This window comes from Paroedura picta, chromosome 2 (genome assembly GCF_049243985.1).
Source record: "Paroedura picta isolate Pp20150507F chromosome 2, Ppicta_v3.0, whole genome shotgun sequence".
In the NCBI taxonomy this organism is placed as follows: Eukaryota; Metazoa; Chordata; class Lepidosauria; order Squamata; family Gekkonidae; genus Paroedura; species Paroedura picta.
In genome coordinates, this window is record NC_135370.1 from 43,070,948 (window position 1) to 43,093,958 (window position 23,011).

The 23,011-nt window shown below is 43.0% G+C and overlaps 1 protein-coding gene across 3 annotated transcripts in view; it reads left to right on the forward strand.

The window, feature by feature from the left end:
* RBMS1 (RNA binding motif single stranded interacting protein 1) overlaps nucleotides 1-23,011 on the forward strand; it is a 186,808-nt gene that overhangs the window by 34,843 nt on the left and 128,954 nt on the right. The window lies entirely within an intron of this gene.

Below are 23,011 nucleotides of genomic sequence, written 5' to 3' on the forward strand. Positions count from 1 at the left end.
CATTTTACATATGGAGCTATGTTTAAGATCAGTGACTGGCTCTGATTGAGAACGTCCATTTCCAACACTTGCTAATCTCTGATTCATTAAAATTGAGATAAAGTAGCTGACCTAGAATTTGCTGCATGGAAATCTTCTGCTCCATCTCTAGAAGATGGCCTCTAAGCCATTCTACCTTTCTGCAAGCTAACCTGTGTACTCTCTCTCTTGCTCAGTACATAAGGCACTTTGACAGGATTCTAAATTAACAGCATTAGCTTTAGAGAAAGTAAGTAGTATTTTTAAAAGATGCATAAGATCTGCGGCATGTTTAAGAGCCACCTGACATGCTGTTATCACTACTGCCTGCATTACTGTTCATTCAATCAATATCATGAACTGGTAACACAACGAAAATACCATGAGATTTAAAGCTTTTGCATGTAGCATTGGTAGTGCATTGTAGTGCCCTTGCAATACTCAACGTTGTGCGCCAGCTTCACTCACCATATCATACCACTTGGGAGTGACTTCTGGGAGCAAGGTTATGCCCCACAGCAGGCAAATCAGGAGGAGATGAGTAGATTACCCAACTGAAACTGGTAACCCAGGACACGTGTTACCATAGAGTTTCTGTCTATTCTCATTCCAACTCCCTATCCTCTGGGCAAGCACTTTGCACACTTTCTTGAAACAACTGGGAGGTGCCACATTGGGTAATGGCGCATGGAAGAAGCCCCACATATGGCTTCTGAGCCAACGACTGAGCATCAGTGTTCTACTCCTCTCCATTCATACGAAAAAGTATCCTATATTTTTATCCCTGATATCAGTTTAAGAGAATGAGATGTATCGATGAAATGTAAGAAGAAAACTACAAAGAACAGTCATATGAAGATGAGGGCAGTTCCCAGTTGTTTTCCATTTGTATCCACAGTTACACAAGAAAGAAGGGTTTTGTAGTTTAGGTAGCATCTGTTAGAAAAACAAGAAACTCTGTCCTCCCTGGCAAAAATAAATGTCTATCATAGTAGGTTGGAGCAAAATGAGGGATCAAAGGGCATTCCAAATTGTTCATTTCTCACTGGGTACGTTGGCTTGTCTTGGATGGATCTGAAACATACAAACACTTCATTTCTGAGAGTCTCATAAATCAGAGGAATTTCCAACTTCTTTTCATTGATGCTAGTAAGGAAGCATGTTTGTGACCTGAAGCAAGACCTGTTATAGACGGGGTGGGCAAACTGTGGCCCTCCAGATGTCCGTGGACTACAGTTCCCACGAGCCCCTGCCAGCGAATGTAGTCCATGGACATCTGGAGGGCCACAGTTTGCCCACCCCTGGGCTATAGGCTGAGACAAAATAAAGCTTAGCTGAGAACTCATCCCTGAAGTGTATGTAAATTGCTCTCTTGCTTCATGGGAACAGGAAACCTAATACTGAGCTTCATATCTGTGTTGAGTATTTTTTAAGAAGGCCATGATAGGGTGTGGGGCTGTTGAGACATTGGCACGCTTTGGGTACATAGTGAGGCATTGTGCCAAAGGGAGAGTTCGTTTCCTCCTACACTAGAAGTACTGTTTGCCAACTTTGCCTGCAGTGGAGCTCTCTACAGAAGCTTTGAAAAAAATATATTTAAATAAACATTGTAAAATTGATCTTAGCAACAGGCCTGGAGTTTCCTTGGACCTGATTAAATGTTTAGATCTGAATATATATATATATTTTTACACAGGCGTTCTTTTATTTATAAAGAAAAAGCTGTAGATACCATACAGGTATTTTTAATGGGATTTCTTGGACATTGAGTATTACCGAATGAGTTCCTGGGTCTTCCAATCAGCTGCCTTCTCCCAACATGTTTGTATGAACATCAGGATAGGGAGGATTGCCAAATAGGAATTACACACCAAAGTAATACCGTAAGGGGAAATCCCAACCTTTTGCCTTAGTGAAAACCGAAATCTTCAGCATTTCTGAATAAGAGTAAGTTTTGACTAGCAGGGAAATGGCATAATATATCCCTCTCCCCTTTGCCAGTAGATTTTTCCTATCACAGTGTATATCATATGTGACAAGAATGAAATGCAATCTACTCCAGATATCATGTAGATCAGGTTCATTTTAAAAAGTAGCAGGAGAAATGAAGAAGGATTTTTCTTTGTGTGTTTCTCCTGGATGGCAAAAGTAATGTTGCTGACGGCTGCTTCTAACATACTATTTTTGTCCGTGAAAGTGCACTTGAAAGAGACTATGGTGACAAAAATAGCAACATTAAGCTTGTACTCATGCCTTTGAAAAACCATTGGAAAGTGGATGGGATTGCCTTTGTCTGAAGCTATGTGCCCATAATATCAGTACATCAAAACCGCAGCACAGTTTAGCTTCTGTGCTCACTGACAAGAGTTAGTGTGGGAAGCAAGTTACTCCTGAATTGTTTGTTCTTATCATAGTCACAATAGTAGGTTATATAGTCTTGCTCCCTCCTACGGTCCTCTGTCTACCATCAAGGATTGTTTTCTCTCTACAAAACCAAGTATCCCAAGATATCACTGCATGAATTCACCAAGTGTGACCCTTGTTGCAGGGAAAGTAGAGAACAGGCGTGGCCAAATTGCTGGCAGGGGCTCATGGTAACTGTAGTCCATGGACATGATTTTTTTTTTATTACTCAATTATTTTGAAAGCTGTTTATGCCGTCATCCTGGTTTCTTTAGGTTCCTCCCAGTTTTCCTTCTCAAGGGAATTGTCTGATTGTGCATTCAGTATTTCACTTTTTAGAAACTCCCAACCTTTTTGGACTTCCATCTCCTTACATTTTTCTGACCACAGGATTCTAACCAACATAACTAAGTTTATAAAAATTTGCTCTCCTGAAGTCCCACCTTTATTTGTGACTACATACAGCTTTTCTCTTCCCCAAGATCATAAAGTCCAGAATCACATGGTCACGACTACTAAGGGCGCCCACAACTTTTACCTCATCAGCCAGTTCTTCCCCATTGGTGAGAACCAGTTCTAAAATAGCATACCTACTGGTTGCCCATTCCACGTTCTGGGAAATCAAGTTGACAGCAAGTCAAGAATTTATTAGACTTTTCCTTTTTAGCAGACCTAGTCTTCTGACAAATATCAGGGTAATTGAAATCTCCCATGACCACTAAATCCCATCTCTCTGAGATCTTTGTAATCTGGTCCAGGAGCATCTCATCCAAGCCCTCCACCAGATCTGTTGGTCCATAGCAGACCCCCACCATAATATCTCTATTATTTCCTACTCCTTTTATTTTTACCCAGAGACCCAGAACTCTCATGCTGAGACACATGTATTTCCTCACAGGTATATATATGTTTAACATATAGTGCTGCTCCCCCCTTCTTTATTTCAAATAAGTTGTACCTCTCAGTCCTATTTTTCCAGTTGTGAGAATTATCCCACCAGGTTTCTGTAATACCTATTAGATCATAGTCCCCTTCCTTTATTAGGATCTCCTGCTTTCCCCCCATACTCTGCGCATTAGCATAGAGACGTCGTAATCCTTCATACGAGTACCCCAGGGTTTTACTTTTTGAACATTTCCAGTAAGTTAATAATTCCCTGCATATTCGCCATTCCCTTTAAATCTGCAATATTATCATCTACAGTCATCTTCATTGAACTAGGATTTTAATGTACGTATCACTCTCCCAGTGGACTTAGTTTAAAGCCCTCCTCACCAGATCCACAAGACTGTTTGCAAAGACATTTTTCCCACCCACATAAGATGCAAACCATCTCTCGATGGAAGAGCCTCATCACTGTAGCATGATCCATGGTCCAAAAACCCATAACTTTCCCGATGACACCAATGATGTAGCCCAGTGGTCCCCAACCTTTTTATCACTGGGGACCGGTCTACGCTTGACAATTTTACTGAGGCCCGGGGGGGGGTAGTCTTTTGCTGAGGGATGTCACCGCCGCCACCTGAGCCCCTGCTCCATTTGCTTTCCTGCCAGTGCCCCTGACTTCCCGCCGCCCACTGGGGGGGGGCGCTGCCAGCAGCAGCTGCCATGCCAAGGGGGAGCCCCAGCCATGGCGGCCACTAGAGAGCACCAAAGGTGAGCCGGCGGCCGAGTGGCAGGGCAGCCTCCGAGGCAGCAGCTGATCTATGGACCAGTACTGGTCCCCGGCCCAGGGGTTGGGGACCACTGATGTAGCCAGTCATCTGCATTATTTTTCTTTCCCTTCCTAAGCCTTGGCCATTAACAGGAAGAACTGATGAAAATACAACCTGTGCTCCCAAGTCCTTCACTCTCCCCTCCAAAGCCACGTAGTCTCGCTTCATATGCTCCACACTGCACTGGGAAGTATAATTTGCTCCCACATGAATGAGCAGGACGGGATATCTGTCCTTGGGCCTTACAAGGTTTTCTGCCCTTTCCAGGACCTCCTCATTCTGGTGCCAGGTAGATGGCATACCTCTTGAGACAACAAGTCCAATCAACACCCTTTGGCTTTGAGTAGGTAATCCCCAATTACCAGCACATGTCTTCTAGTCCTAATACATTGGGGAGCAGAGAACTAGTCCTCACATTCACAGGGGCCTGTGAAACATCTTCTGAGCTTTGGGAGATTTGGGGGAGTAGCCTGTTCTGTAATCCAGAGTCACTATCTACAGACAGATCCTGGAAACAATTTCAGAGAATCAGAAGGGCAGAACATCTCCTTATTTTTCGACACCTCTGGGTAACATTCTTCCATCCTCTGTTCCTCTTGTATTGGGTTCTCCTTTAATTGGTGAGACACCTTTCCCACCTCTCCCAATTGCCCTCAAAAAAGTACTCCACTAGTTCTTTCTAAGAACTCTTCATCTTCCTTTATAAAGTGTGGACCAGGCATCCTTCTAGCTTCTGTACCTTCTCCTCCAGGAGTGCTACTAACTTGCACTTGGTGCATGTGCATTTAAAGTTAATCTCTGGTAAAAATACAAACATGCCACAGACAGTAGGTGTCACAGCCTTAGGCTGAGCACCAGGGACACTTCTTCGATCCATTGCAGAAAGAACCAGACCCCTTCTGCAAACTCTGGAACACGTACAGAGTCCCTGGCTTGATCCACAAGCCAAGAGCCCTTTAGCTCTCACCCTTTGGCACATGCCAAAGGCTTGTGGCTCAGGCAAGCAAGAGCTTTTTTTAGCACAAAGGCCCACCCAGCAGAGGGTGGAAGCAGCAGTCAGCCCCTGGCAAAACGGCCACCTAGTGCAAAGCAGCTAATGTGATTAGCTCTAGTTCCACACTACCCAGGCAAGGAACAGACACTCAAACAGCCCTGCTCTCCCTCACACACTATAAGAAACTTCACTAATATCAGAAAGATATATATATACAAGGTTTTATAGCAACAGGATTGAAAGTCCGTGGGATATAGTATGTGGAAGATAGAGAATTAAAATCCGTGTTGAAAATGTAAACCAAAGAAAAACTTAAATTTATAATTGCAAGTGCCTTGACAGCATATCCTTTTTACCTTAGGGGAGAACTGGCCATGTAGAATGATGTCCACCCTGACTCGTTCTCCCAGTATACATAATTGTTTTTTATACTTGCATGATGGATATTGCATTTTTATATTTTATATTTTATATTTTTTATATATGCAATATATATAATATTGCATTCTGACCAAAATATTTATTTTTATTTACCGTACTTCATTTAGTATTTCCTGCCATTATCTCCAGAGTGGACCCAAGGCTGTTTATGTCATTCTCTCTGTCCTCCATTTTATTCTCGCAACAGCCCTGTGAGAGAGGTTAGGCAGAAAATGGACAACTGGCCCAGGATTACCCAGCAAGCATCCATAGCAGAGTGGGAATTTGAACCTGGGTTTCCCAGATCCAAGTCAGAAACTCTCAAAGAAGAAGAGGAGTTGGTTTTTATACCCTGCTTTTTACTGCCCAAAGGAGTCTCAAAGTAGCTTACAATCGCCTTCCCTTTCCTCTCCCCACAACAGGCACTCTGTGAGGTAGGTGAGATTGAGAGAGCTCTGACAGGACTGTGAGAACAGCATTTTCAGGACTGTGACAAGCCCAGGGTCACCCTGCTGGCTGCATGTGGAGGAGCAGGGAATCAAACCCAGCTTGGCAGGTTAGAAGACGCCACTCTTAACCACTACACCAGACTGGCTCTAACCCCTACATCACACTGGGCACAAAAATATGGTGCCAAAAAGTCAAAAGAAGGATTGTCTTGAGACATACAAAATCAGTATCATTGCATGCCTTACTAGGCCTGTCCTTGTTTATACTGGAGATTAGATCTTTGTAGTTTCAATCATGTCAGGAAAACTGTCCTAAAGAATTTGCAGCAACAATGCTTGGAACATTTAAATGCTTGGAACATTTAAAAAACAAATTTACTATGGCATAATCTTTTGTGGGCCATGAGATGCATAAGGTGTATACCTACTGAAGATAATAAAGTCAACATGTGTGATTAAATAATTCAATTAGGGTTTGCCATCTCAGGGTTAGAAAAGACCTGGAGATTTTAGGGGAGGAGCTTAAGGAGTGTGGGGTTTGTGGAAGGGGGGGACTTCAATGGGGGGGTCCACCTTCCAAAAGGGTAATTTTCTCCAGGTGAACTGATCTCCGTCACCAGGAGATAAGTTGTTATGCTGGGAGATCTCCATCTAACCACTGGAGATTGGTAACCTGACATACAATAGTAGATTTTAGAGGTGAAAAAACCCAGCCATCAATGGTTGCCAGCAGATAAACAGTAAGTAACCAGCAGAGGCCTGCAGACCAAAATTTAGTAATAGAAGAATACCTTTACCAGTGTTGCCAGATATCTCAAACCCCAAAATGTGGTAATTTATACTTATACATATAAAGAATAAAATGTTGCCAAAAGTTGAGATTTCATGGCTTTTTCATCTCATGGCTCATTATTTTTTTCCTTGTATCCCAGTCCCTTGGTATGTGAAAGAGAGACAGAGAGCTGCCTCCTGAAGACAATCTTAATGTAACCGGTGGTGAAATTTATGTCATAATAATATATGTTAGCCTTTAAGATTGGACCAGAATTGTTTTCCTTGCTGTAAATTATTACCCTTCACTAACTCAAGAAATGTGTGTCCACTTTGCGGTATTCCACAGCTACCAGGTTTTAAATGCTAAGCTGCCTAATTTCACACCTAATTCTATTATGCTTCCCTCCTTAGAAGTGTTGAATGTTGAACTTGCTTAGGTCCTTTGCATCCACCTTAGGTAGGGATTCACAGAGAGGGACAAAAGGGAAACAGCATATACATTTAAGGCAGCTGTTCTCAACCTGGGGGTCAGGACCCCTGGCTGAAAGGCCCTGTCACAGGGGTTGTGGCAGGGCGAGCAGCTTGGGGGGGGCAGGGTTACTGCTCCTCCTGAAGGCATACAATTCTTCACGCCATTGGTCCATTTCGGTTTAATTTCTGTGAAAGAACACTTGCATGACCACAACATGAGGAACTGTATTAAAAGGTCGTGGTATTAGGAAGGCTGAGAACCACTGGTTTAAGGCATTTCCTAAGGGCTGTTGGTTAATTCATTCACTTCCTGTTATGGACTAAGGGGAACCCATGGTACTGTCTTGCTCCCTAGGAAAGGAAGCTCAAGATGGGCGTAATAGATAGCATTCTCTTTGCGGCTCTAGGGATGCAGTATCGTTGGCTGATTTCCCTGAGGATCGTGAGCCAGTACAGGGCAACCAAATTGGGTAGAGGATCACTAGCCTAACCCCAGGCAGTTCCAGATGTACACAGAGGTTGAAAGATTTGACTTTCCAACCATCTGTTCCCAAGAATTAAAACATTTTATTAATTTACCAGTGTGCACCAAATTAGCAAATAACCTAAAACTCCATTTTATGCTTATGTACAATTGTTCCTATTAATGTTGCTTAAATCAAGGAATTTGTATTAAGTAGAAAAATATTTCTGTGATATAGGAAGGGTACTTCTGTTATGTGGCTGTCTGGGAATGGCAACAAGGCCACAAAAGAAGAATGCCCCATGCACTGTGGTCCCTCCGGCCACAGTCCCACCAACCATCTCCCTAGCCCAACTGTTGCTGGTACCTGGGCAGACCCACTGTTCCTGACAGGACAATTTACAGTGGTAGCGAGAGACAGCAATGGCCAGGACAAGGCAATAAGGGTAGGAGGAGCTGGATATGCCATGACCAATAAGAGTGAAGGGCACAAAGCCTGCGACAGGGATGGGCACAGAGTTTGCCCAGTGGGGATGGATGTTGAGGAGAAATGAGTTATCTATTGCTGAAGCCCCCAAGATCAGGAAATAGGAGGGGAAATCTGAGAGGGGACAGATAGACCCAAAGTTCCCTTCAGCCACCAAGATGTTCCTGGAGATAGAGCACATCTGGCAAGGGCGAGAGATAGAAGGTGAAGCCTTCTCATACCTGAGAGGCAACCTTAGCCAGTAGGAGAGGCCTGAGGAGAACAGGCAAGGACTGACTCCACTGAGGGAGGGTGAGTTAGGCCCACAACAGGGAGAAAGGGAGCAAAAAGGAGTTCTAATAAAGAAGCTGGGAAAAGACGCTGGGTGCCAATGTTGTAGCAGAAGGTGTTCTGGCTAGGAGGAAGAGGAGCCAGAGATTCCCTTCCCTCCCATTTTGGGACTTCTGAGGAATGTGACCCAGTGCCAGGAGCATGACAGCAGAAGTTAGTCTTCCTCCTGGGAGGCAGACAGGGTGTGACAATTGCACAGTACAATATTTCTGTGCTTGTGTGCCTTTTGATAAGAGATACTCATAATCTCTTTTTAATCATACAGTTTATGGCCTCTTGTTTAAAGTCAATATTTTAATTATTGTGATTGCCTTGTGCCAGATTTAAAGCAAATCTTTGGCTAGCAAAGTTTATGTTTAACTTCTGCTCAAATAAAACACCAGGCTAAAATAGTACAGCATTCCTGCCCCCCCCCCATCCAAGTATAAAAATTGCAAAAAAAAAACCCCACACATTACAAAGTTGTTCCAGAAATCTATATCTTAGTTATTGTAACTTAATGTTGCATTAACTATTTCATTTATTAGATTCAAATAATTTTTTCCTCCCAAGTTAAGGGGACCCAATGCCACAAACAATCAAAATATTAAAACATTTTAAACACAGCTTAACAAAACACATAGACAGGGTTACAGAGGTAATGCCAAACAAAACAAAATAAAATCTATACTTACTGGTGGAAGACATTAATGGAGGGGGACAAATTAATCTCGCTGGGAAGGAATTCCATAATTTTGGTGCTATGACTCAGAAGGCCAATTTGTGACTTGATACCAGGCTATCATCAGATGGCTTTCTCACCATTTCAATAATTTTCAGTACAGATGTGTTAGTTGGTGTATGAAATATGATTAATGAAACCTCCAGAAATAGGATGTGACATCCAGGACTAGCTTGTTGTGATTTAATTATTTGGTAGAAGCAGTCTGCTTGACATTTCTCAGATGAGTAATCCTAGACAGGTCTATTCAAAGTAGATCTAGCATGTTCTTCAGTAGGCCTAATTCTTATGATAGCTTCTGTAGGATTATAGCCTAAATATGGCATTTTCTAGTATCTATAAACCTCTCAAGCAGGTCCACCAAGTTTGCCTGGCATTGAAAGCCAGCCATTATTGTGCTTGTCCCAGATCCTATCTGCACTCCGTGTACAGACATTTCACGGGAAGTAGGGTTGCCGGTTCTGGGTTGGGAAATACCTGAAGATTTGGGGAGGGGGGGCTGGGGAGGACAGGGGTTGGGGAGGGGAGGGACTACAGCTGGGGATTTTCAGTTCGACCATGGCAAAGAAGAGAAGAGACCCCTGCCCCTCCCCCAATCCACTACAGTTCTCAGAAGCACTGGGGTATATACACAGGCTAGGAAAAAATGTTTAAAAAATGGATTGTGAATCTCGCCTACCAAATGGTAGAATTGGACTCTTAAGTACATCGAATACCATGAGATTTATTTCTTAATAAACACAGTCCTTTGAAGTTTAAATATGCACCTGCCAATACATTCTAGTTTTAATAAGTTAAAAATTGGGGGCCCTCCAAAAAAGAGCAAGTAGACAGAAAGAGTGAATGAGGGCAGCCTTCCACCTGAAACAGGGGATATGCCATCAAGTTGGCTTAAACTTATATGGGGCACTATGAAATCCCTAGATGATTATGAGCATTTTGCCAATGTGATACTACAACTACTACTATGACAATATATTGGAAGAGCAACCACTGATGAAGATAAAACAGAAAGCGGGTCACTTAACCTAGGATCCCGTTTTGGTTGACTCTTTATGTTTGACCATTTAGACTTTATGTTACAACCTTTTCACTTATAAACATAGAGAAGACTACTACATCATTGTGCCTCGTGATTTCCTTTTTTCTTCTGGGTTCACATACACGTCACTGCTTGCCAGCCAAGCCTCAATCATGAGAAGTAAAATGACAGCCAGAGGGAGAGGAACTTGGAAGGTGTGAGAAAGGGAATGCCATAAGCTTCCCTGCTAAGAGAGTACTCAAGGGGCCACACACTGGCTCCTGCAGTCACAGATGTATAAGAAGACTCCTAGTTGGAGTGAGGAAGGGAGGAGAGGCAGAAGCAAGCAAGGCCAGAAGTCAGAGCAACCAGCTCTTGTTGTGGAAGGAAGAGAATGCTTTTGCTTGCAACAGCAACCTCAACAGTAACTTTGGAAGCCACTTGCTTTGATGGGTGACGCCTCTAGGAATGTTTAGTATGCAGACCTTTTCCCGCCTTCTTTTGCAAAAGCAGACCTGTCATCACCTGTACCCATTCATGCAGCAACTTTACCTTCCTTATATACATACATAGCTTCAACATGGTAATTCATGGAGAGAGGATGTTAAAAAGCTGAGTGGCATGGGTGCCTGAGCTTTGCTGGCCGGCAAAGCACCTAGAATGGCCAAAATGCTATTATGGAGGATAAGAACAAGAGGAGGCTGGCAGGAGGAACCATGGAGATCAAAACAAACCTCTTGATGCAGGAAGGACAGTATAGGGAGTGAGGGAAAATGCCCTGAGGGTGATAGCAGCTGACAAGCAGGTTGGAGGGCCACACAGAAAGAGGTTGGGGCCTCAGGTAGAAGTCCATCTTCCAAAGCAGCCATTTTCTCTAGGTGAGCTGAGTTTTGTCTTCTGGAGATGAGTTGAAATGCCATGTGATCTCCAGTCACCACCTGGAAGTTAGCAAACCTAATAGGAAGGCAGGGTTAGCTTTATACTTTTCAAAGGCTGGGAAATTCTCTCATTCTTCCAAGTGACTTCTGAGCAAGGTGGGTGGTGACTTAGCGACCCCTGCCTTTCCCCTTCCCTAAAATTCTAGAGAAAATTCAGCAGATATGTCATTGCCTCATTCAATCCTGGTCTTTGAGGATGATTGAATGAGGATTTGTCTCTCCCACACTCTCTACTTCCAAACAAGTCAGACCATTGTAAATTTTTACATTTATGAATTTTACAGTTTTACTTCCAGCAGAACTGAAAGATAACAAATTCCGTCGCCTCATTCTAATATTGCCGGAACTGTGATTTGAATGAAAAATAATATAATTTCCTGAAAAACATGAGTCGTTCTGTATAGTCTGTCTTTTTGTAAATTCAGGCTGTATGTAGGGAGTACTTTGGATTATCCTGAAACTGATTTCATTAGCTTTGTGCAAGTTAATGCAGTGCACAAGCACATCAGTTTCCAGATGCAAGCACATGGAATTAGAGGACAGAAGCACTTAAATAAGACTGTCTCCTAATCTCAAATTGCTATCAGTAGTCTATAAATATAAGACACTGACATTTTAAAAAGTATTTTTATTATCCTTACCATAGGTCCTCTATATATTTTTGAAATGCCCACCGGGGCGGTCCTGTCTGGCAGCTGACCCAGACAGGAGCTTCCCATGCAGGAGGCCAATCCGGATGCACCTAGCTTTGGCCAGCCCTTGGAGCATCTGCCTCCTTCAGCCGCGCGCCCGGCCTCGCTGCCAGTTGCTTCCTAGCCTGCGAGGAGGGCACATCGACGGCTCCCAGGTATCTCTGTCCTGGGGGAGGGGGTTCCCTGGCCCTTTACCCCGCGAACGCTGCTGCCGAGCGGTGGGAGAGGCTTTCCCTTCCCTTTGCCCCCCAAAGCCCTCTTCTGGCTCAAGGAGCCAGCAAGAGGGCTTTGGGGCCGAGGGGAAATGGCCGGGGGGAGGCTTTCCCTTCCCTTCCGCCCCCAAAGCCCTCTTGCTGGCTCACAGAGCCGGCAAGAGGGATTTGGGGCCGTGGGGAGGGGGGAGGCTTTCCCTTCGGCCCTTAAAGCCCTCTAGCCGATTCATAGAGCCTGTGAGAGGGGGCTTTTGGAGCCAAGGGGGAGATGGGTGGGGGAGGGGAGCATTCCCTTCCCTTTGCCTTGCAAAGTCCTCTTGCCAGCTCACGGAGCCAACTACAGGGCTTTGCTGCCCAAAGGGAAGCCTTTCAAAGCTCATTTTTAAAATGGGCTTTGATACTAGTTATTATTATTATTAATAAAAAAAAAAACAAGGGAAACACCTGGGAGGCGGGGAGACTGTTCCCTGCCTCTCAACTGTTTACCTCCCCCACTTTCTTTTGCAGTCTCCCCAAAACAATTCTGGTCCCGAATATTTGCCGGTATAGGGATCTGCGATTTTTTAGAGAACCTGCTGTTTTTAAGGTCCAATAGACCTGACAACTCCCTCCCCCCTAAACAGATACACTGCACACCACTAATACTGAACAGGCTTCTGTGCATGAACCACAACTGGTAGGAAAGTGTATGGAGAAAAGGACCAGGATAGGAACTGTTGGCAGCTATTATGGCAGCTTCATCTCCAATGTCTTTGATAACTATAAGAGATGTAGTAAGAGCATCAGATAACCATCTGGCTCAGTGATACTGATTCATTCTACTACACTGTTGCAACAAGAATAATGCCACAAGCTGTAACTTTCTGGCTTGCGACCATAACTACCTGGTAGCTTGTGCAGAGATACATAGGAATGATTCATGAGTCAATTGTACTGGCTTATGGACCACAGTCCTAACGATTTTTTGTCGAAGTTCCCTTTTTATTAAGTCATTGAATGGTCTAGCGTTAACTGTCAGGTTGGAAATCAGCTCCTGTTTTTGTATTATATGTGAGTATAAAGCAATCAAATCAAGTTTTGATTTAAATAAAGATGTCACTAGGACTGCAGTTCTATGGACAATTACTTGGGAATCAGCCTCACTGAATTCATATAAGGATATGAAATTGCTTTATGCCATCAGATCATTACTTATTATTACCTATTCTGGATAGCAGTGTCCTGGGTATCCTTGTAACTGGAGATGCCAGGGATTGAATATAGGAATGTCTGCAAGCAAACATTTTTTGTCAGTAAGGAATGGGAGTGGGAATAGATATGCAGGCTCCACCCCCTCCCTCGTACAAAAACCACGAGAGAACTCAATCAGGGGGGGGGGGGTAGGGGGAGCAAAGTGGTCAGTTCCCTAACTTGTGGCTGAATTCATCCGCTATGGCTTTTAGTGTATTTCGACATGTCTGGTTTGGTTTTTAATGCGGTTTTAACAGGGTTTTAATTTGGACAAATCTGTAACCTGCCAGTGGTGGGCAATAAGTCCAATAACAACATGGGCCTGTTAATAATAATCCATTAAGACCAGAGGGAAAATGCCATGGACCTCCTCTGAAACTCATGCGGACTCCTGGGGGTCCCCAGGTTCATGGTTTGGAATGCAACAAGGTGTGCCTCAAGCTCCCATTGGTGGACGAGGGACTAGAAGCTGTCCCTTCACCCATTGGTGTACGGTGGCACTGGGAGGAGATCAAAGCCATACTAGCATTTATGCATTCAAAAACAGGCGTTTTCATGACTCTTCTAAAAGAAAAGTCGTTTTAAAGCTAGTTTTAAATACTGCACTGAAAAGACGCAGAGCCTGAGAGGGAAATGGGATGCATAACATCTTTTGGGGCAGACTTTTCGTGAGGTTTCCTTTCACCCATAGTACACTAAGGAGTTAATGACATCTGGTAGATATCTCCTCCATTCTTTACTGCAATGAAAGGCAGAGAGCCATGACCTCTATTTAATACAGCAGTTCAGTGGATGCAAAGGCTTGGACGTCCTGGAGAATTTTCCAGAGTGGAAGGGTTCCACCCACGGATGTGACTTTCTCACATCCCCCTTCCTATTATAGCTCAAAATGCTCTCCGAAAAGCTTTTCCCTATCAGACCAAAGCAGCATTTCAAAGGCATTTTGGGGGTGCAGTTAGAGAGGTAATAAAGCTGTGCTTCCTGGGTAGAAATCTTTCCATCCATGAAAACACTCCATTGGATCCAACCCAAGGTTGTGTGCTTGAATATACCAAAGGAGCGTTCCTTGATTTTTTTTTTTAAAGTTGTGACTTCTATATTTAGTCTTCAAACTAGTTATTTTTACAATTGCTAAGCAGTTCAAAATCGACCTATCAAAGCAAACCATTTTAATAAATGCTGCACAAGTAAATCTTCAAGTTAGGGAAATAATTGAAAATGCAGGCATTTAGTTCATATCTACCTAGCAGTTGCAAAACTTTTTCACTCTTTCTATCTATTGGGTGATAATTGATTAGCAACAACCATTCACTGCTCAAGGTTAATGTATTACAGAACTTTTATTTGATATAAAGGAAAGGAAAAACCATGTGTACTCAACCCACAGCTAGTCACATAATTGCTCTGTGTTTATTAAGGGACCTACATTTATATAATTAATTAATTAATTAATTAATTAATTAATTAAGATTTACATACTGGCCACCTGTACGACTCAAGAATGTTTGGATTAATTTTAGTAGTACTATTTATGACTTAACTGGGATCTATAAACTTAACAGTGAGAATTCTTGCTTTTTAGCTGCTTATCTCCTGCCTGGACCATCTACTTACCTGGAGTCTTCGAAACTTCATAGAGAACAAAAATCGCATAGTAGAAATCCTTTTTGGACTCCTTCTAACCTCTCTAAAACCCAACATGAAGTGAGATAGGCTCTTTATCTACTTTGGGGAGGTTTGCGTTGCCTTTTCAGAGTCCTGCTGAGGGTGGCTCACAAAACAATATATATCGATATAAAAAACAACACACCATCAAAACAAGTCCAAGAAAATAAAAACAGCTTAAGGCTAACCACTAAACAGGCTTCCAATCAGAAGCAGACCTTTTTTCTTAATTTGTGTATTAAAACATCCATATTGTGTTTTTTCTTATGGACTATAAAACCATGAAACAGCTGGAGTGCTAATTAAAAGTTTGGGTAGAAAGATTTTTGCCCTGCTTGCCAAGACAGGTGAGCCTAAAGGGGGAATATGTTCCAAAGCTCAGGTGCCACCACCTGTCTCTACTTGCCACTTGCCTTACCAATGAAGGCCAGGGCACAGAGGGCAGGGCTCGAGAAGGAAGCTGAACAGCTTGGGAAGAGATTGTCGACCACAATTAAAGGCATGCTAAAATACTAAAACGTGTGGGCCTCTGGATATGAAATCATCATCATCATCATCATCCTACATAAAATGTGTTGGGGGCTTCTGACAATGTGTGCCTCTGACTGGCCCTCATTGGGAGAGCATTCCCTCAGTGGGCTGAGAGCTCTCCTAACAGACGGCCAATCCGAGGCTCTTCCCTACCCTATGCTCCTCCTCCTCCTCCATGAGCTCAAGACCTATCGTAAATCATCAAAACGTTCCTGTGCACCAGGGCAGCCCAGCTATCAAGTTGGCCCACCTGTTCTGAGGCACAGCTGGGGTCAGGGGGCTCCTGCAGAGCAAAGTCCTTTGCCCTCTGTGCCTCTGCCTGTGCTGTGATGTGGATGGCATAGCTCACTATCTAGACCTGACCTGCTTTGCATGAGGAAGAGGCTGTGAAACAAGCAGCCAGCAGCCTCCTCCACAGGCGAGGGTGCAGGGTGTGGAAGGGCTCCTGCAGAGCAGGTGGAGCAGCCCAGCTGGCCCGCCTTGCTCTGGCCCATTTTCAAAATGTGCCTTGCTTCTAGTTTATAAATAAAATAAATGCATCACTATCACTGAAGATATCTTCTGAATATACCATAAATACTTCACAAACTCTTTAAAGAGTGGTAAAAGGAATGATTTCCTTACTCTGCAAATAAATGTTCATTAGTAGAAAGCAAATTCTAACCTCTGGTGTGCTTATTGGATAAGCAGAAAGGAGATGCTAAAGAAGACGATTTACTGCATGGTACAAACATGCAGTCATCTGTGTATGCGTTGAGGTTTTTGATTGTGTGTGCGTGTTGCATATTGTGTTTACTAGGCCCTTGATTTTACAATCATTATTTTACTGAGAGGATAATGTTCTGAATAAGCAAGCTCCTTCCCTCAGGCTAAGTTCAGGAGAGGGTATCAGCAAGATTGGTGTCACCTGGAAGCAAGGTGAAACTGAAACAGATTCCAGATGAGGCCAAAAAGAAGCAAGCCACAGTGCAGAGGAGGGGATATGGGTAGGAGGAATGTCTATGGTATAACACTGCACAAAGCTTGAATTTGCACATTGTAATTGGGTGAGATGTTTTCACTGAAACAATTTAATACCCAGAGGTTGGGAGGATTCCCCCCCCCCCGTACTTCCAGCTCAATAGTTAAAACACAGTATGTCTCTCTTGTGGTCTCAATTACGTCCTGTGTTAGAAGCTCGTGGTATTTCCTCCGTGAAGGCCCTGTTCTCCCTGCCAATGTGAATTTCTGCACACTCAAAGTCATAACTGCGGTGGAGAGGGGAATGAGAACACTAAGCCCATGATTTGAATAGTAGAAGGTGAGGGAAAGCAAGAAATGGGACACATCATCCATTATTGTAGATCTCCCTGGAAGGAGACAATAGTTTGGTCAATAGTATGAAAACATGTTATTACAACTGGTATGTTTGTGAAAGCAATGCATTTTCCTGCAGCCCACTCAAGAATACAGATCTCTCCACTTAAAAAAAAAAAAGTCTGTCTATTGCTCTAGAAGCAAAATGCGAATCGGCTGTTCTTGAAACTTCCAATTTGTAGCTCAGTTTCTTGACCATGGCATACCCGTTTACAGCTGTGTTCAATCTGGGACAAGCATTATTTCCTGGAAAGTGAAATTCAGCTTAATATGCAGACTTGTTTGGAATATAATACCGTAGGAGTTCGGGAGTGTGTGATTATAAAACTGAACACGTGCACACTACTGAGGTAATTTCTTATAAATGGTTCACTATGGAAATACTTAATCAATGTCACTCTTTAAACCTACGAGTGTGTATGTTTTAAACATGTTTCCCATTTCGGTTCAGTCTACAGCTAAAGATACTTTTTTAAAAAGCCTGATAAGAATTAATCTCTTTCTGCTGTGCTGATTTGAGAACAGAGATACATTCAAATTATATTATTCCCAGCTCAGTTTTAATTTTAAAAATCATGTCCTTCTCCAGCACATAGTTCAATTTTTAGGGTTTCTTTTCTTGGTATTTTACTGGAGTTGCCTTGTCAACATCACTATTCTTAGGGAGCAGATCTAAACAGGTCTACTCAGAATTAAATCCCATTTATCCAGTGGGGTTTACTCCTGGAATAATGTTCTTGTTACCTTTTAGTCACAAGGAAAATTGTCTTGTGACTGAATAATTGGGGCAATCCCCCCCCCCCTTATGCTGTTGTTGTAGCAGTTTTGTTAACCTTATTTTCTTGTCTGATTTTATCACTTCTGATGACACTCTGTTCTACCTCCCTTAGTCTCCATGGTCTTTATCATAGAGACTAAGAGAAATTCCTAGAGTCACTGTTCAGGCCTTTCCCCTTGCTTCTCAATTTCTCAGGACCAGGAAATTGGTGCTGTAGGTGGCGATGTCCTGCCCCAGGTGTGTAAATGAAAGGCTTAAGAGAAATGTGAGAAAAACATTTTAAAAGTAAACATATACGTACTTTTTGTGTTAATAATTGCTCACAGATTTACTACTTTTCATGGTTTCTCATAATATTTATGGTTGCTTGTTACATTCTTTGCTGTAGCTGTGAATAAATAGAATTCATGTTGGACTGCTAAGCTACTTCTGAACAACCTGGGAAGTATTACTTTGAAGTTATCAGCCACACAAAAGGAACTATACTTCTAAAATTCAACACTCACATAAGCTAGAAAAAAACCTGAGGAGTCCAAATGAATTTTGAAAGAGTATTATGGCCAAACAGAATGTTTGTTTTTTAAACAGGGAAATTTACATTCTTATACCTTGAGTGCAAAAACTGTGCTTGAATTTAGCTAATAAGATATGGCTGGTGGTTTCCCCCCCCCCTCCTTGTTACAGCTTACAAATTGAGAGCTTTTTATACAGTTCAAGGCACACTTCTTAATTGCTAAATAACAATGATGTTCATTACATATTTTGATTATCCTTCTTAGCTTTTTCCTTGAAACACATTTTCTTGGTCAAATCAGCTTAGTGCCTGACATTAAAATAATTTGTTACTTGAAATGCTGCCATATATGTAGCTGGTTTAACATAATTATTTCATATGTAAAATGCCTGCCTTTTTATGGACAGAGGACATCTGCTTTTCGTAGCAGTGCAATGGAAATCGGCAGATGAACTTTCTTCCCACTATTGCAGTTTCATGCTAAATTTCTTCATGTTTACACAGATGCTGAGAGCACAAAGCCCCTGCTCATCAGAATAGCTGTCTATTGTAGGAGTTATGAACTGGGAATGTGCAGAGGATACTCCACCAAGCACAAATGTCATGTGATCATGCACTGTGCCATTCCCATTCACATATGTAGAACAGTACTAATACATAAAGGTTCCAATACTTAATTGGTACCAACAGTACCAGTATACAACACTGATTACTCAGATCCCTCAGTAATAATGTGTTTGCTAAATACTACAGCAAAAATTACAGAATAGCAAATACAAGGCAATGTAAATCATCTCTGCAGCTTAACTATAGAGAGATTCCCTCACATTTTATCGTCCAATAGCAAAGTCTTAAATCCAATGACTAGAGCTGTAAGCAAGCAAGACAGATCTTTCTGCAAACCTGAAAAGGGCCCTGGCTTTGCAGAAAAATGTGAAAGCTGAAAAAATATAATTCACTGGACAACTTAAAAAGTCGAAAATGATAAAATGAGTGCCTGTAGCTTTAAAAAAAATTGATTCTCTCAGTGGCTGTTGCTAGGCAACATTAGTATTCCCAGTTTGGCTCTGTCAATAAAAGGCAGAGGGAAGGGGGCAGGGCTGTTTTGGGTTTTGACCGAAGGATTCTTGGTGACAGACCTAACAAGGATTGCCAGCTCTAGGTTGGGAAATTCCTAGAGATTTTGTGGTGCAGTCTGAGGAGGGCAGGGTTTGGGGAAGGGAGAGGCCTCAGCTGGATATAATGCCCCAGGGTCCACCCACCAAAGCAGCCATTTTCTCCAGGGAGACAGATCTCTGTTACCTAGGGTTCCGTTGTAACTCTGGGAAATCTCCAGGTCCCACCTGGAGGTTGGTAATGTTAGAACTGGCCCCTCTGGGTGACTTGACACTAGGCTTGTGCACCAGGGGCCCAATCCTGCTTCGGTGCCACTGCTGTTGTGGGTGCAGGAGGAGGAAGCTGGTGGGAGGCTGGGAGTGTGATGGGGACAGAAAGAGAGAGAGAGAGAGAGAGAGAGAGAATAATGGGGTGGGGAGCAAAAAGAAAGTGTGATGCGTTTGGGAGGCAGAAAAACAAAGAGAGTGATAGGGAGTTAGAAAGAAAGCAGACGTTGCATGCATGAAGGAGAGGAGGGCAAGAAAAGGGGTGTCAGAAAGAAGAAAGTATGCAGAAGAAGAAGAGTTAGTTCTTATATGCCACTTTACCTGAAGGAGTCTCAGCTTACATTCGCTTTCCCTTCCCTCTCCCCGCAACAGACACCCTGTGAGGTGGGTGAGGCTGAGAGAGTCCTGATATTACTCCTCAGTCAGAACAGTTTTATCAGTGCCGTGGCGAGCCCAAGGTCACCCAGCTGGTTGCATGTGGGGGAGTGTAGAATCAAACCGGGCTTGCCAGATTAGAAGTCCATACTCTTAACCACTACACCAAGCTGTGTGACCAAGTAGGGGCAGAAGGGAGGGACGCAAAGGTGGGGGTAATTTGATATTCACCCTGTAAGTTTCTTTCAGGTCCCTACTTGTTCTCTCATTAATTCATAGTTTATGGATGGAACTGTGTTCTGGGTAGGGTTCTCAGGAATCAGCATGATGACATCACTAGCAACATAGCCTGGGCTCCCCTCTCACTCCTGAGTATATCTGCAGTTATGTTTGTGAGTACATTTATAGCAGAATCCTCTGGTGGAAGCAGTTATGACCTTCTCAGCCTATCAACTTCAAGCGTGCTGAGTGTGCACAGTGCAAAATGCTGTACTTTGTGTCACTGACGCAGATATGTATTCGTTTTAGAGTAGGTAAAACTAAAGGCAAAATAGAAACCGTTGGTTTTTTTTTTTGTAAACTAAATAAGCATGTTATTTTTATAGGAATGAAAAGGTGGAAAGATTCATAACTATAAGGCATTTCCACTTGCAGATTCATTAGATAAACCTTTAAAATGTTTTCTGTGCAATCCTAAGAGTTATGATCTTCTAAGTCTGTCGGAACCAATTGACTTTAAAAGGTATAAGTGTTTAGGATCGTACTGATGCGTGTATATGTCTACAGTATGCACCAGAATTATCATTATCCAATGTGATAGCCTTCATGTAAAAATCCTCATCCTATGCAAAGTGAGAGCAAAAGACTTGTATTAAAAAGTGGTTTCTTAACATTATTCATTAAAACAACATGTCTTGTTTGTCTTGATTTCCCAGAATACGTTGGGAATTGGCTGTCTTGAGCCCCACTGATGGGCAGTTAATAATCCAAATTTGTTCAACTTTTTAATGTATGTCGTTTAGTAGGAAGCTATTTACTTGATGGAGAATGGGGTTTGGTGCTTTAATGGCAGTTTTGCAATTCCTGGGTAGGGATTATATTACTAGCAATGACAAGTCTTTGGCACAAGGAAGGATATAAGTGAAGCAAATAAATAAAAAATAATAATTTCAGTTTCAGTGAACTAACCTTCTTGGGACTGAGACCATTGGACTGCGTCCAACCAGTTTCTCTGCTGAACAGAAATGGAGGAGACCACCAAAAAGTCTATGCTGGAGATCACAGGGCTTGCGAACAAAAAACACCTGGAATGGGGAAGGCATTACATCAGATGCAGTCAAAAAGCTGGCAGGCACCAACCAATAATATTATATAGTTTTATCTGGGGAAAGCAATCGCTTCTGTGAGGAGCAAACAGTTTTTGTATACATTCATACAGCAAAAATCAGTATCCCCTCAACCCCAAATCTTATTTTATTTTCTTAAAAAAATGTTTCAATAATGTTTCAGACATAGCTGTTTTGTTCCCCCACATTATGCAAAAATTGAGTAGCTTTCTGAGCAGTGTTCCTACATTATTCTCTCTTCCCATAGCTTGATATGAAAGAGCACACTCAGATTTTAGTTTTCAAAAAGATGCAGAGAGATCTGGTCGCACAATTCCATACTCATCTTCACAGTCAGATTTTAGACCTTCTGGCAGCTTTAAAGTTGCGCTGCCTGAGAATCTCAGTTCCATTTTGGCTTTCTTCATGTAGCTTTTCAAGATACAGGAAACCCCTTGTCACAGTGAGAGCACGAGATAACAAAGAAATTATTTATACAAGTTTTTTTTGTCATGCAGATTTTCGTTAAGGAAAACCATTTGCATGCTCCAACTGTTGTTGAGATTTTTTAAATTCCTGAGAAGTTAAAACATCAGTGCCGTACAGAGATATTTTGTCATCGACAACTATTTTATTTGTGTTGTATTTGCAATATGAACAACCAACAGAAGTAGAAGTATGAATCCTAGAACCCCGGTTATGTAAACCTTTCTACTTGGGCGGGCCCAAATATTCTAAATTTTAAGGATTTCAAAGACTTCATGTGCTTTCCAGATCAGAGTTTGATAGTTTGCATTTCACAAACACACGAGGCCAAGATTAAGTTGCCAGTAAGTGGAATGTGATGTTTCTCCTTCCTTGTACCTGCCTTGTTCCTTTAATAAACTACATTATTTTCCAACACACTATAAGAAGTGCAAAGGGTTTTCCCTCCACCTTATTTTGCAGAATCCAGACTGGTACTTTCCTGCATGACAATGAAGTTGTACACCAACATGTACTTCTCTACAGCAGCGGTTCTCACCACTCTCACACCGCGACCCCTACAGCAGGGGGGGTTGGTGGCACACATGCATGCACATGCACTGCCGCCGCCACCCCTGCTTGCAACACCATGGCACCAGCCTCTTTCGCACCGCCTCGTTGAACTCCAACACCGTTTATGCACTGGAGGTTTCATGCTGAGCTGCAGGCTGGAATTTGAGTTGTGGCAGGTAGCTCTACCTCTTCCTGCACCCACACGGAGGAGCATTTGGCCCAGTGCACCTCATCCACCCCCGGTTTGTGTTCCTGCACGGGAGCTGGGGCAGTGAAGTTCCCAGTGCATAAACGGTCCAAGGCAGCAGAGCCAAGCTGAGGCATTCTCTTGGGAATGCTGGGTGGGGAGTTGCTTCCTGGGATGTCCAGGGGAGCCTGGGAAACAACACCCCGCCCAACATTCCCCAGAGAACGGCTCGTCTCGGCTGCACCGCCTCAGAGCTGGCACCACAGAGCTCTTCCCCAGACAGCAGCATGGAGGAGGTCAGTGCAATAGTGGTGGTGCTGCTGCCACCCTTCTACCAGCATTCTCTGGGGTCTGCAGCGGCCCCCGTGAGATGGTCGATCTACCCCCCTCAGGGGTCGCAACCCCAAGGTTGAAAACTGCTGCTCTAAATTATCAGAAAGTCTAGGAATGAGCAACAGTCCAATGGATATGAGGTCTACTGAGGGCCTGATTATGTACTGTCCAAAAACCACCACTCCTATT